This window comes from Clarias gariepinus, chromosome 1, assembly GCF_024256425.1.
Source record: "Clarias gariepinus isolate MV-2021 ecotype Netherlands chromosome 1, CGAR_prim_01v2, whole genome shotgun sequence".
Lineage (NCBI taxonomy): Eukaryota > Metazoa > Chordata > Actinopteri > Siluriformes > Clariidae > Clarias > Clarias gariepinus.
Window position 1 is genome coordinate 6,888,523 of NC_071100.1, and position 14,012 is coordinate 6,902,534.

The window sequence follows — 14,012 nt, forward strand, 5'->3', positions numbered from 1 at the left end:
AAGGTATTCATATCGCTGCGTACCAAATGAAAGGAACATGACTACTTTATAAGATTATTAACAGTCCATTTCACATATGAGGCACAGCTTATCGATGGGTCTTTCCAGGGTTCTGGTTTTAGTTTTGACCAGTACACGTCTCACAAGTCCTTTTTTATCAGGGAACACTTTCGTGATCCGTCCGACGACCCATGAATTTCTTGGAGAAGACTCATCAATTATTAGAACTACGTCTCCAATCGTGAGTTTTTTTCTCACCTGAGACCATTTTTGGCGCTCCTGAAGCAAGGGCAAGTATTCACGCACCCATCGCTTCCAGACTAGGTCAGCAAGGTACTGAATTTGCTTCCACTTGCGACCTGCGTAAGTGTCCTCCTTTTTGAAAAGTCCAGGAGGCAAGTTTGGCTGTTTTTTCATCAGCAGCAGGTGGTTAGGTGTCAGGGGCTCCAAGTCTGTGGGATCGTCTGTAGCGGTGGTAAGGGGACGGTCATTCATTATAGCTTCCACCTCACACAGAATTGTATGCAAGCTCTCATCGTTTAGTGTTTGTTCTTTTAGTACAGACCTCAAGATTTTTTAAACTGATCTTATCTGCCTTTCCCATATTCCACCAAAATGAGACCCAGCAGGAGGATTAAATATCCATTGTATTCCTTTTTGCATGAGGACACCTTCAATTTTTGATTCCACTGTTGGATAGTTTTACGCAATTCAGTCTCAGCGCCTATGAAGTTTGTTCCATTATCACTTCTCATAACTGACACCTGGCCTCTTCTGCACATGAAGCGTCAAATAGCATTTAAGCAGGAGTCTGTATTTAATGACTGCGCGACTTCAATGTGCACGGCTCTTGTTGTCAGACAAGTAAACAATACGCCATATCTTTTAACATTACTTTTACCCCGTTTGACCTCAAAGGGTCCAAAATAGTCTACCCCTACGTTAGTGAATGGTGGGTGATCTGGTGTTATTCTATCGAGTGGCAGTTCTGACATTTTTTGTTCACTATTCTTCGCTCTGATCTTTCTGCATGTCACACAACTGGACAGAAACTTTCTCACAAGGGAATTTGCTGTTGGAATCCAGTATTTCTGCCGCAATTTTGAAAGCATATAATTCCTTCCACAATGTCCGACCTGTTCGTGAGTGTTTCTTAAGATTAGAGTTGTAATGTTTTGCATGCTCAGGCATTGCAGACCTACCAAGACGTCCTCCAACTCTTAGCACTCCATCCTGCAGTACTGGATCTAGTTTGGAGAGACAACTGTTTTTTTTTATGGATGCATTACCCTTTTGTAACATGGAAATTTCGTCTTTGAAATTTTGGTTTTGAACGAACCTAATGACTTCGTTTTCTGCCATTGTTAAGTCCTTAATTGTTAGAGACTTATGGTGTTCTGTTATTGAGTTGTTTGCCTGTCCCTTAATCTTTTCTAATCCCTTAACCTTGATCTTTTTAACTTATACCAGTCAGAGTGATAGTTAATCAGTTTACTCACGGCATCTCGTTGTTTACAGCAACCAGTGCCGCTGTCAATTCCGTTCAGGGGATAGTAGTTTGTTTCAGGGGCGCTACGCGAGAATTCCCCATCATGAATGCACAGTGTGTAAGTCCATCAGCATTTACTAACCTAATATACGAGACAACTCCATATCCCATTTCACTTGCATCTGAGAAGTGGTGAAGTTGTGCTGTAGTTGTAACTCCAAAGTCAACTGGTTTTACGCATCTTGCTACACTAAACTCAGACAACTGATGCAACTCTTGTAGCCAGGCCCTCCATCTTTTTATAAATTGTTCCATTTATGGTCCATCTAAAAGCGGTCTTTACTGCGTATGGCCCATTGTGCCTGCTATTAATTACTCGCCATGTTTCTAGGAGCCTGTGCTGAGTGTTGAGAATTTCAATTCCAGCATTAATGTGAGGCAATTTTACTTCGCTGAGGTATGGCCACTTATCGATGTCGTGCTTTTGTGGAATGTTAAATGCCTTGCTAATGACTCTGTGCAAAAGGTAGCAGAGCTACCTGGGTCCATAAAGGCGTATACTTCTACTGTCTTGTTACCTTTCTTGGACTTTATTTTAACAGGTACTATGGAGAGAATACAGTCATATCCAGCCCCAATACACGCACTCGTTTCGTGACTCACTGTAACAGGCAGTGTTTTAACTGGTTCAGTTTCGTCAGCCTTTACGATCGCTTGAGCTGTGTCTTGTGCTGCAATGTGTAGCATGCGAGGATGTTTCTTTAAACACAACTGACATGTAATTTTCTTTGTGCAGTCTTTGCTTAAGTGTTCTTTTACTAAAAAGCAAAAACAGAATCCATTCCTTTTTAGAAAGTCCAATTTGTCCTTATATGTCTTATTGTTAAACTGGTGGCATTCATCTAGGGTATGATCTTTCGCACAGAATTCACAAGGTTTAGTGAAGGCACTTATAACTAATGCACCACTACTCTTTACTGTAATTGAGTCTTTATGATTTTTACCAACCTGTTTTACGCCGGTCGCAAAGCTGCTGCCTCTCTTTTCTTCAATTTTTTGCTTAAATCCTGGAGGGGATTTGTTGCTGTGTTTTTTACCACTAGTCGAAACGTTCAGGTCTCCAAAAAGTGGGTTGGACATTACCTTTGCTTCTAGTTCTACGAATTTCATCAGCTGCACAAACTTAGCTCTTTTCTGATTGTGCTCCTTGTACTTGTATACGTGGCTTCTCCATTTTTCACGCAATTTGTAGGGCAGTTTTGAGGCAATACTCCTCAAGTTGGTAGCATTGTCTAGCTCATCCATGTAATCGATGCTTGACATGGTATTGTAACATTTTACTAGGAACAGGGAGAAAGTTGTCAGCGACTTTCCGTCCTCTGACTTTATTTCCGGAACTTGTAGTGTAACAGTCTCATAGCTTCTGCGTAACCACGATGTTCTGGCATGAACTGGCAGCTTGTCACAAGGTCCCTAGGCTGTCCTCTAGTATACTGCTCAAGAAAGAACAGCCTATCCAGATTGCTATCAGTTTTAGTTTCGATGACATGTTTAAAGGCTCTTACAAAGGACGTGAACTCAAGAGGGTCACCATAGAATTGAGGAACATCGCGCGGAGGTAAGGAAAGTTGCCCCTGACTCTTCGCAAACATTTCTGTAAGATCTGCCTGATGTGGCATCCTACCCTGAGGCTCCACTATGTCAGTGTTGTAAAGTGAGTGTTCGTTACCTTGGGTGGGCCGTTCCATTAGGGTGCTTTTACGGTTCTGGTAAGAATTTAGTTCAGCATCGGCTATTGCAAGCGCCGTTTCCATTTCCAGCCTTTACTTTTGTGCCTTTAATTGTGCTTGCTCAATCTTTAATCGTGCTTTCATCTGCTCTTCCTCAGCCTTTAATCGTGCTTCCTCCAGTTCCAGCGCCTGCCGATCTCTCAAGGTTGCTGCTTTAGCCAGCAAAGCTGCTCTGTTGGCTTCTGCCCTTTTTAGTCTAGCTCCGGATGCTACTGACGTTAAGGACCTCTTGGATGCCGCTGACATTACGCTTCCGTGCCTTTAGGGGGCGGGCGTCTTCCGCTCCAGCATTGACACACTGTCGTTTGGAGAAACTCCATCGTCAACTGTTTGAGGCAACTTAAAGCAATTACTAGTGTCCGCGATCCACGACTTCACTCTTACCATGAATTCTGAGCAGCGTGTTAATCTAGGGTGAAACCAGTGGTGCTGATCGGTTTCACGCTCTTCATCCTTTGTGCACGATCGCACTTTTACATTGCTTCCAATAAAGTCATTTAGCAGCGCTTTGTATTGGCGGCGCTTGGCTTTAACGTCATGCAAATTACAAGCATTGTCCATAAGCGCCTCTAGTTCATTGTATAATACAGTCAACTGACTCCACTTGCCTTCTCTGGCGTTCTTCAGTTCGTGAAGCTTGTCTGGAGAATCATTTTCGTCGAGCACCATCACCTGCTCAGATTCGGCGATGGCGACGTTGTCCTCGCCGTGTGACATGGTGAAGTTTAAAGCAGGCAAGTCCTCTTGTCGCTTTCGTTTTCGGTTGCTCGTTGGCAGTTGATGCGCGTTTTTGAAATCGCACGCGCGCTCTTCACTCCACGTTCACACTCTTAAATCACTTATCTTCATTTTTGCAGCGGAGCAAGCTTTTGACTTTACATGTACTTGCATGTTATTCACAAGTTCTGACGCGTGTCAGACGTTTCGTTGATTTCTTTGTCTCTCGTTTATTTTTAACATCAAAGTACAACGGTTGTTACAGTTTCTTGCATAAATCCACTGTAGTCACGACAAGTCGCTTGCTGTGTTCTGTAGCTTCGATAGATTACAGTTACAACAACTCTTTTTACTGTATTCCTTTTAGCTTACTGTCTCACGGTCAAAAGCTTGTGTGCTCCACACCTTTCTGTATCCTTCCGTGTCTTAACAACAACTAACAACTGACGTTAGACATGAAACTACATAACTGTGGGATGATGTCACAGAACAACTCATGAAATGATGTCACATTCCCAAATCCTGTCTAGGGTGTACCTTGGCTCATGCACAAAGTCTCCTGTGATAGTTTCCAGGCCCCCGTGACCCTGTTCAGGTAAAGAGGTATAGAAGATGAATAAAAAAATGATATGATAAGATATAATTGGCCCTATTGCGATGGATCAAAGCCTGTATGTTACCTCAAGCTCGGCCAAATGCATGTTAAATTCAATTCAATTCAATTTTATTTATATAGCGCTTTTAACAATGGACATTGTCTCAAAGCAGCTTCAAAAAAGGAAAGAAATTTACAAAAAAATTACATTTTTGGAAGTGGGTATGTGTGAGAAAAATGTGTCTAGATAATAATGAGATGAATGAATGAATGATGAATTAAATGTGTCTGATGAGCAAGCCAAGGGTGATGGCGACAGTGGCAAGGAAAAACTCCCTGAGATGGCAATAGGAAGAAACCTTGAGAGGAACCAGACTCAATCAGGGAACCCATCCTTATTTGGGTGATAACAGATAGAAATTATATAACATCATATGTGTTATGCAGCTGAAAGGTTAATATAACAGAAGTTTTCTAAATGAAGTCCAGTTCACCATAGGGATGAGTCAGTAGGTGCAGAGGGCAGATGGGGTCTGGATCACTGGAAGCACAGGAGCATCATGTAGAGCTCCAACCATCATAAAGCAGAATCCAACTGGAGCTGGTCCTTCCCTGGATGCCTCAGGAATCTCGCAGGGTCAGCCTTTGTTTACTGAAGCTGGCACAATCTCCAGATGCCTTGGGATTGCTAGAAAAATACAAAACAAACAGAAAGAATTAGCAGAGTTACCATTCAGGACAGATGTACTAGAGTATGAGGTTATGGGATGAGTTACGTGTATGACAGATTAAAGAGATGCGTCTTCAGTCTCCTTTTAAACTGGGAAACTGTGTCTGAGCCCTGAACACTGTCTGAAAAGCTATTCCAAAGCTTTGGGGCTGCCCTACCCCCTTTTGTAGATATTAAAATTCTGGGCACTACCAGAAGTCTGAAGTTTTGTGATCTTAAGGAACGTGGTGTAGTGTAGCATATCAGAAGATTGGCTAAACCATTTAAAACCTTGTGTGTAAGTAATACTATTTTGTAATTAATTCTAAACTGAACAGGTAGCCAGTGCAGGGATGATAATATTATAAGGTTATATAATCATATTTTCTGGATCTAGTGAGAACCCTGACGGCTGCATTTTGGACTAACTGAACCTTGTTTATTGAAGACACAGGACAACCACCTGGTAATGCATTACAATAGTCCAGTCTGGAGGTCATGAATGCATGAACTAGCTTTTCTGCATCAGATACGGACAGGATACTCCTATGTTTGGCAATATTTCTAAGATGGAAAAAGGCTGTTTTTGTGATATTGGAAATATGATTTTTTTAAAAGACAATAAGGACATGTTAATATAAGTGTCTAGTTAAAAGACTTTATGGTGTTACTATCCAGCTCCATGGCATCTCTGTAATATACATTAACATATGGATTTATAAGCAAGTTAATATCACTTCATGATGTTTGATATCATATGACATCAGCTTAACACACGCAGGCAGGCACGCACACAAAATTTCATAGAATGCAAGCTTTCAGTAATGCTGTGTATTAAAACCAATTATTTGGTTTTGCTATTAAGGATTGCTGCAAAATTTGGCCCCATCTCCACCATTCATTAACACACACATCATGTCCATGAAGAGAAATGTGTCCCTGTCCCCTGATTAAGATGTGCTCAGTGGTGTTCTTGAAAAGAGAGGTAAATACTTCTGAGCACTCACCTTCTGCTCAGGATGTAAAGCTGGTGTAGAAATCAGCTGATACACAGGCAGTTGATGATTTACACACAGTTCACTGTGAGAAGAAAAACACACAATCATACATATTATAAGGAGTATAAACATACATTTAATGACTTTAATGACTAGAATAGATAGAACCTGAACAAAAGCCCCTTTTCTTGACTGTTACATACATTGTGTAAGCACATAACTAACTATTCAGAAGATCTCTAGCTATGATAAAACCACTACATTATACAGCAGTATACATTATATGGCACTCAGGAGCTCCAATAAACTACATACAACAATTCGTTAACCATCTGTAACATTTAGCACATAACAGGAGCAGCTCAGGGATAATTAGCAATAGTTGATAGGCAACAGTTAATAGTCTGCTATCTTAGCTCTTTTAGTAAGCTAGTGCTAAGCATAGTTATATTAACTTGCTTATAGATTCATATTTGGACAGGCATTTTACAGAAACAATGGAGCTAACTGTTAAGATCATGTATATGTGTCCAAATACACTATTAACCTAATGTATGTTAATGAACAAGCTAGTTTCTGTGTGCTAAGCCCTAGCGGTTAGCATAGTGATATTAGCTTGCTAATTCACTATGTGGATGTATATTACAGAAATGCCATGGAGCTGATGGTTTACATCAGTGTTTAATGGTCTAAATGAGATGATATTCACTTTAATTATCACCATTTACACTCGGCTCGGCATTTCCCCAGAATCCTCCAATAATATTATTTATGCTAAGGTTAAATTGGATGTGGTTTTTGTGTGAATATGCTGCTCATATCCCCAGCCATTGCATTGGGCAGCATTTTAGCTAACTCGTCTCTCCAACATCTTTTTCCCGCGGATATACATTATTAAAACGCTACAGTATTAACACTGCTACAAAGTTATCGTTAGTGCCTAACACAGTAACATCTGATTAATTTTATATATAAACATTACCTGGTAAGTGTGTGCATTTGAAAATTTGTGAAAATTATAACGTTATCACGCTATAATTCACTGTACACTCCATAATGTTGAGTCCTGGTGCTGATACTCAGAAAGGTTCCGTGTTCAGTTGTGTTTTTACCTCACTCCCATAGTCCTTTGCGCATTAGCTTTTAGCTTGCAAAATACGCAAGTGGGGATAACTCCAGGCTTTAGCAATAAGGCGTGCCGAAAGTTGGGGCATGCCAAAGGGTAGAGGGAATGTCAAAAGAAACTGGTGGGTGAATGGAGCTTTTGCTTTGTCCAATCACCATGCCGAAAGGTAGGGGGCATGTCAAAAGGTAGGGGGCGTGCCGAAAGGTATGGGCGTGCCGAAAGGTTTCTCATTGGTGAATGGAGTTCTGCGTTGGACAATCAGCGTGCCGAAAGGTAGGGGGCATGTCGAAAGCTTTCTCATTGGTGAAAGGAGCTTCTGTGTTAGCCAATCAGCGGTAATCCTATTTATATCCAAGTACCTTTATTTTAGCTTGGAAGAACATGGCGGCAGTAAGGCTTGGTGTGGTTAGTCAATATACAGTGGTGTGAAAAACTATTTTTTCCCCCCTTCCTGATTTCTTCTTCTTTTGCATGTTTGTTACACAAAATGTTTCTGATCATCAAACACATTTAACTATTAGATAAAGATAACACAAGTAAAAACAAAATGTTATTAAATGTTTTTAAATTATGGTTTTTATTATTTAGGGAGAAAAAATAATCCAAACCTACATGGCCCTGTGTGAAAAAGTAATTTCCCCCTAAACCTAATAACTGGTTGGGCCACCCTTAGCAGCAATAACTGCAATCAAGAGTTTGCGATAACTTGCAACGAGTCTTTTACAGCGCTCTGAAGGAATTTTGGCTCACTCATCTTTGCAGAATTGTTGTAATTCAGCTTTATTTGAGGGTTTTCTAGCATAAACTGCCTTTTTAAGGTCATGCCACAACATCTCAATAGGATTCAGGTCAGGACTTTGACTAGGCCACTCCAAAGTCTTCATGTTGTTTTTCTTCAGCCATTCAGAGGTGGATTTGCTGGTGTGTTTTGGGTCTTTGTCCTGCCGCAGCACCCAAGATCGCTTTAGCTTGAGTTGACGAACAGATGGCCAGACATTCTCCTTCAGGATTTTTTGGTAGACAGTAGAATTCATGGTTCCATCTATCACAGCAAGCCTTCCAGGTCCTGAAGCAGCAAAATAACCCCAGATCATCACACTACCACCACCATATTTTACTGTTGGTATGATGTTCTTTTTCTGAAATGCTGTGTTACTTTTACGCCAGATGTAACTGGACACGCTCCTTCCAAAAAGTTCAACTTTTGTCTCGTCGGTCCACAAGGTATTTTCCCAAAAGTCTTGGCAATCATTGAGATGTTTTTTTAGCAAAATTGAGACGAGCCTTAATGTTCTCTTTGCTTAAAAGTGGTTTGCGCCTTGGAAATCTGCCATGCAGGCCGTTTTTGCCCAGTCTCTTTCTTATGGTGGAGTCGTGAACACTGACCTTAATTGAGGCAAGTGAGGCCTGCAGTTCTTTAGATGTTGTCCTGGGGTCTTTTGTGGCCTCTCGGATGAGTTGTCTCTGCGCTCTTGGGGTAATTTTGGTCGGCCGGCCACTACTGGGAAGGTTCACCACTGTTCCATGTTTTTGCCATTTGTGGATAATGGCTCTCACTGTGGTTCGCTGGAGTCCCAAAGCTTTAAAAATGGCTTTATAACCTTTACTAGACTGATAGATCTCAATTACTTTTGTTCTCATTTGTTCCTGAATTTCTTTGGATCTTGGCATGATGTCTAGCTTTTGAGGTGCTTTTGGTCTACTTTTCTGTGTCAGGTAGCTCCTATTTAAGGGATTTCTTGATTGAAACAGGTGTGGCAGTAATCAGGCCTGGGGGTGACTACAGAAATTGAACTCAGGTGTGATACTTTTTCACACAGGGCCATGTAGATTTGGAGTTTTTTTTCTCCCTTAATAACGTAAACCTTCATTTAAAAACTGCATTTTGTGTTTACTTGTGTTATCTTTGACTAATAGTTAACGGTTTTTGATGAGCAGAAACATTTAAGTGTGACAAACATGCAAAAGAATAAGAAATCAGGAAGGGGGCAAATAGTTTTTCACACCACTGTATATATTTAAATTCTAATGTCTTCAAATGTAATTTCCTTTATAATAACAATAGACTGATACAATCAGAAGCTATATAACAGTTCATTCTTTGCTGGTGAAATTTTTTAACTAAATTACCTAGTTAATTATTATTATTATTTTTTTTACAAGCCTTTGAGCTGTTGTTAGTGCTTGTTTGGCCAGTCAGTTTTCTTGCTTTTTTCCATGATGCATTCATAATTATTAGTTTACTTTTGCTGGTGCAGTGTTTCTTAACCCCAGCCCCGTTAAAACGGCGTATTCAGGGGCTCGCCCACGAGAGGTTGTGCGCCCGCGGTCCACTACACAACAAAAACATGTTAGTATATTACAGGTATAACTGAAATAAAGCGTCTCACATCGGCGTGCGTTTCGCGAACATTTTACATTTACTAAAAGCCTTATTCATAACCACATTTCAGCTATTCACACACATGCATTGTGCCATGTTGTTGTTACACACCTTCATTTTTAATTTCCCCTTTGATAAAAATGCTCCCGATATGAGCCAATAATATCAATCATAAAGAGAAGCGACATATACTTGCTGATTAAACTTTACTTATATATATATATATATATATATATATATATATATATTTTTTTTTTTTTTTGTTAATATATATTTGCTGATTAAAATTATTATTATTATTATTATTATGTTCTTTTGCTGTTTGGGTTCAGCGTTAATTAAAAAGTCGCATGTGCAACTCACTTTCACTTTGCACAAGGCAGTGTTTATTGTTAAAGGTGTAAATTTAAAGCGCATAAACACAATAAAACAATAATGTTTTAGGCTAACATATACATCTTTGTAGTCTTTTTGCACACACGTGCGTTACAATAATAATAACAATAATAACAATAATAAATTTAGAGCACTACTACTAATAATAATAATAATACTGAATTGAGAAAGCGCAGTTAAAGAAGTATCATTATAGAAGGAGAGAAGAAAATGAAGAATAAATACATATCAGTATTTACAGTTTGAGCTCGATACGTTTATGAGATCTGCTGCTTGCTGTCAATAGGGGCCTAAGAGAGAGAACACATTTTTGGCTCCATAGACACACAATACTTCAGACTGAAACACGACTGCCCCCTACAGGTAATAAAGGGCATTTTCACAGCTTGCCGCGCGATCCCTTTACTCGAAACGTGCGTTTTTAATGGCGACATCTGTATAACCTGCTGGTGAAGACAGGGCTATATCCTTGGTGCCAGAAGGTGCTGCTAGGCTAGGTGTTTGGCTAAAACAGTGGAGAGTACAATTAGGGCATAACAATGCATAACTTGCAGAACAGGTCACATGTTCATTTTAGTATGGGCACAACCTGACACAAAACAGGGCATGATTCAGAACAGGGCACAGGTGACGCAGAACAGGACCTACAGTAGGTAAGGTAAGACCTTTCTCTGAGTTAATTTATGGGTCAACAAAACTAACAGGAAAAATCTCTTGACTATCGGGAAACAATCCTTGTGCTATTAGGAAATATCTCTGGGCATTACATAACAGGGTATGATTCTGGAGAAAGTAATCTTTTGTTGAAACTCATTGTGGGAAATCTCCTATTGATCTCTGCCTAATTTTGGGCAAGATGAGCAGCAAGTAATGCCCCTGCTCTTATGATCCTACAGTCACTGAAGAGCATGTCCAGGTATTATATTTGATTGATGATGTCACACAATTGTTGTCAATGGCCAGTGTTGTTTGCCCTTTGTTGACGTGGCATGAGTACAGTGTAGATTTGTGTTAAAGGAAGAGGCAAAATTTTAAATTTTAACCCCATCGGAACTTGAGAGGCTGCTGTGAGGGCCTTAGAGGAAGACTTGATACCAACACAATATTAATGGGTGGCACTGAAATTCTTGAAGTTAGATTGCAAAGCAAGCAGTATTAATTCAAACATCAGCAAAGTTAAGATGCCTTATATGTCTTTCACTCAGCTGCGGGCCTTACAGATAGATAGATATTGTATGTAGCATAGTCTGTATATTGTATTGTGGTTGTTTCTTTTTACAGATTTTATTCAGATTTTATTTAGATTTATACTATTTTATTTACTTTTATCTAATATTGTTTTTGTGTCTCTGTGTCTTTGTGTGTTATGGCAGTCATCAAATAAGCAATTTCCTGCGGGATCAATAAAGTTTTCTGATTCTGATTCTGATACATAATGTTCTGGAAATCCTGTTGGTCCTCCAGCATGATACTCTCAAAGCTGGAATGTGCTGTAGGCATAAACTATTGGAAAAAAAAAAAAAAACTGGTGTGGCTCCAGTATACGACTCTCAATATCTCTGTAACTGTCTCCACCCTGTAAAAAAATCCAGAAGTGAAAGTGAACTAGAATAACTATTCGAGAGTGCAGATTTGTGATAAAGGAGAAATAGTTTTAATTATTGTAAACTGCTTTTACAAAGCATAAAAAAAGGTAAGAGGTGAAGAACAAAACGTTGAACTCGTTGAATAACGTTGAATATTTGTTGAATATTTGTTGAATATTTGAAAACGTTGAATATTTGTAATTGAGCCAGGAAGCAGGTCAAAATGAATGATTGACAGAGCACAAAGTCTGAGAATAAGAAAGTATTATTCATATATATATATATATGCAGAGCATGGAATAATCTGACAATGAAGTAAAGTTCATAAAGAGTGTTTAATATTGAAAATGAGTAGGGTCAGGTGTCCAGAGAATTATCAGTATCAGAGAAGGTGAAGAACCGGATCTGCAATATGGGTATGGAAGGCCAGTAAAATGATAGGGTATGGAAGGAGTTGGGTGATTTGTGACAAGGGTCACCCCCCGGTATATATATATAGTAGCGTTTTACCGCCGGAAAGGATGTTGAAGAGACGAGTAAGCTAATTGCTGCCCAATGCAATGGCTGGGAGTACTTTATTCACACAGCACTGTATCGCATGAGCAACACATTCACACGAGAACCCATCCAATTCATCCTTAACATAAACTCAAGCACATTCAACACACACTCCTTAACACACACCCCTGGCCGAAGCCACTAACCCAAACACCCTTCCCTAACAGGGTGAACACATTGAAAACCCCCCGCAATAAATGATGAATGACAGCCACCGCTCCGCCCACGCCACACTGCCCCCACCCGAGCTGTGACCGTCCCCGGTCACCATGACTCTCTCAGTCTCGGAGGTGTGAAGGCGGTCGGCGCTGGCACTGTGAACGCTGGGGTGTTTTTGTGGGGGAGGGAGGAGCGCAAACATTGTCCTGAGGCGATCCGGCCTCCGCAGAGCACGAAGTTTCCCCTGCGTGTGTCCATGCCCATACGCTCAATAGGTGCCCCCACCCAAAGTCCTGCAGCGGTGCCTGCGGGCGCTGGATGGGGCCCTTTTTTGCCATGCAGAGGTCGCATTGGGTGACAAAGAGTATACTGTCGGTATTACAGCCCAGCCCGTAAAAACGAACGCGCAAACTCAGCAGAGTTTTATTTACCCCGAAATGTCCCGAACCGGAATGTCCATGCACGAAACCCAGTACACATGACCGCAAAGCCCTTGGTACCAGCAGCTGGAAGCATTTGCCCACGCCGCGCGGCTGTTCCTAGCGGCGGTAGAGTAACCCTTCATGCAACGTTAGGTGAGTGAACTGGGAGCGAAGAGGTTTTACCTCTTGCCCTAGATGAGCAACTGTCGTGTAATCGGGTCTCACGCTCGCTGAATCTAGCACCCTATGCAGAACCAGATCCTTCTCCTGCTTGGCAATGAGCTGATCATGGTCCAGCTGTGATACAGGCAAAGCGACTACGGGTGATGCTCTAGGTGAGGCAGTAACTCGGCTGCACGCCGGCTCGGACGGCTGATTACTGCCGGTATGTGGCACGCACGACTGCACGGGGAGAATGTTCGGAGTTGAGGGTTCTACATTGCAACGGCGCTCAACTAGCTTGCAGTACCGACCACGCGCTTTGCTGCCCGGCCATCGGGATAAAGCGCCGGTGTTAGCGTGTAGGTTTCCCGCTCGGTCTGCTACCGAAGTTCCGCCCCCCGGGTGTGTGCTACTAACATATCCGGCTGTGGTTGGGGTATTAGCAACCTGGCGACCCCGAAGTTACCACGCAGAGTTCCGTTATTTAAGTCTAGCACCGCACCCTATCTTTCTAAAATGTCCAACCCCAAAATGCACTCCTCCTCGATATTACCTACAAATTCGGACCGCGCAACACGCCTGTACCTTCACATAGCTCCCAGTAACGGTGCGGATGTTCAAGGCGGGATCAGTCTGCAAACGTGCTCGCATTTCCCCAGTAATCCACAGCGCAGTAGCGAAACAGTGGAGCCGGTGTCCACGAGCGCCAGTAGTAAGACGCCGTCCAGGACACAGTTTACATAGATCCCAGCGCGGCTTCCCAAACGTCCCGACCGGAAACGTGTTCGCATTCCCCGGAGCTAGTTTACCGGCTGCTGGGGTACACTGTCTCTCAGGACTGAGATTGTTGCAACGGTAGTTTTGAGGTCCTGTGCCTCGGCATCGCCGCGAAACCTCAGGGACTTGTTTCTTGTCTAGCCGC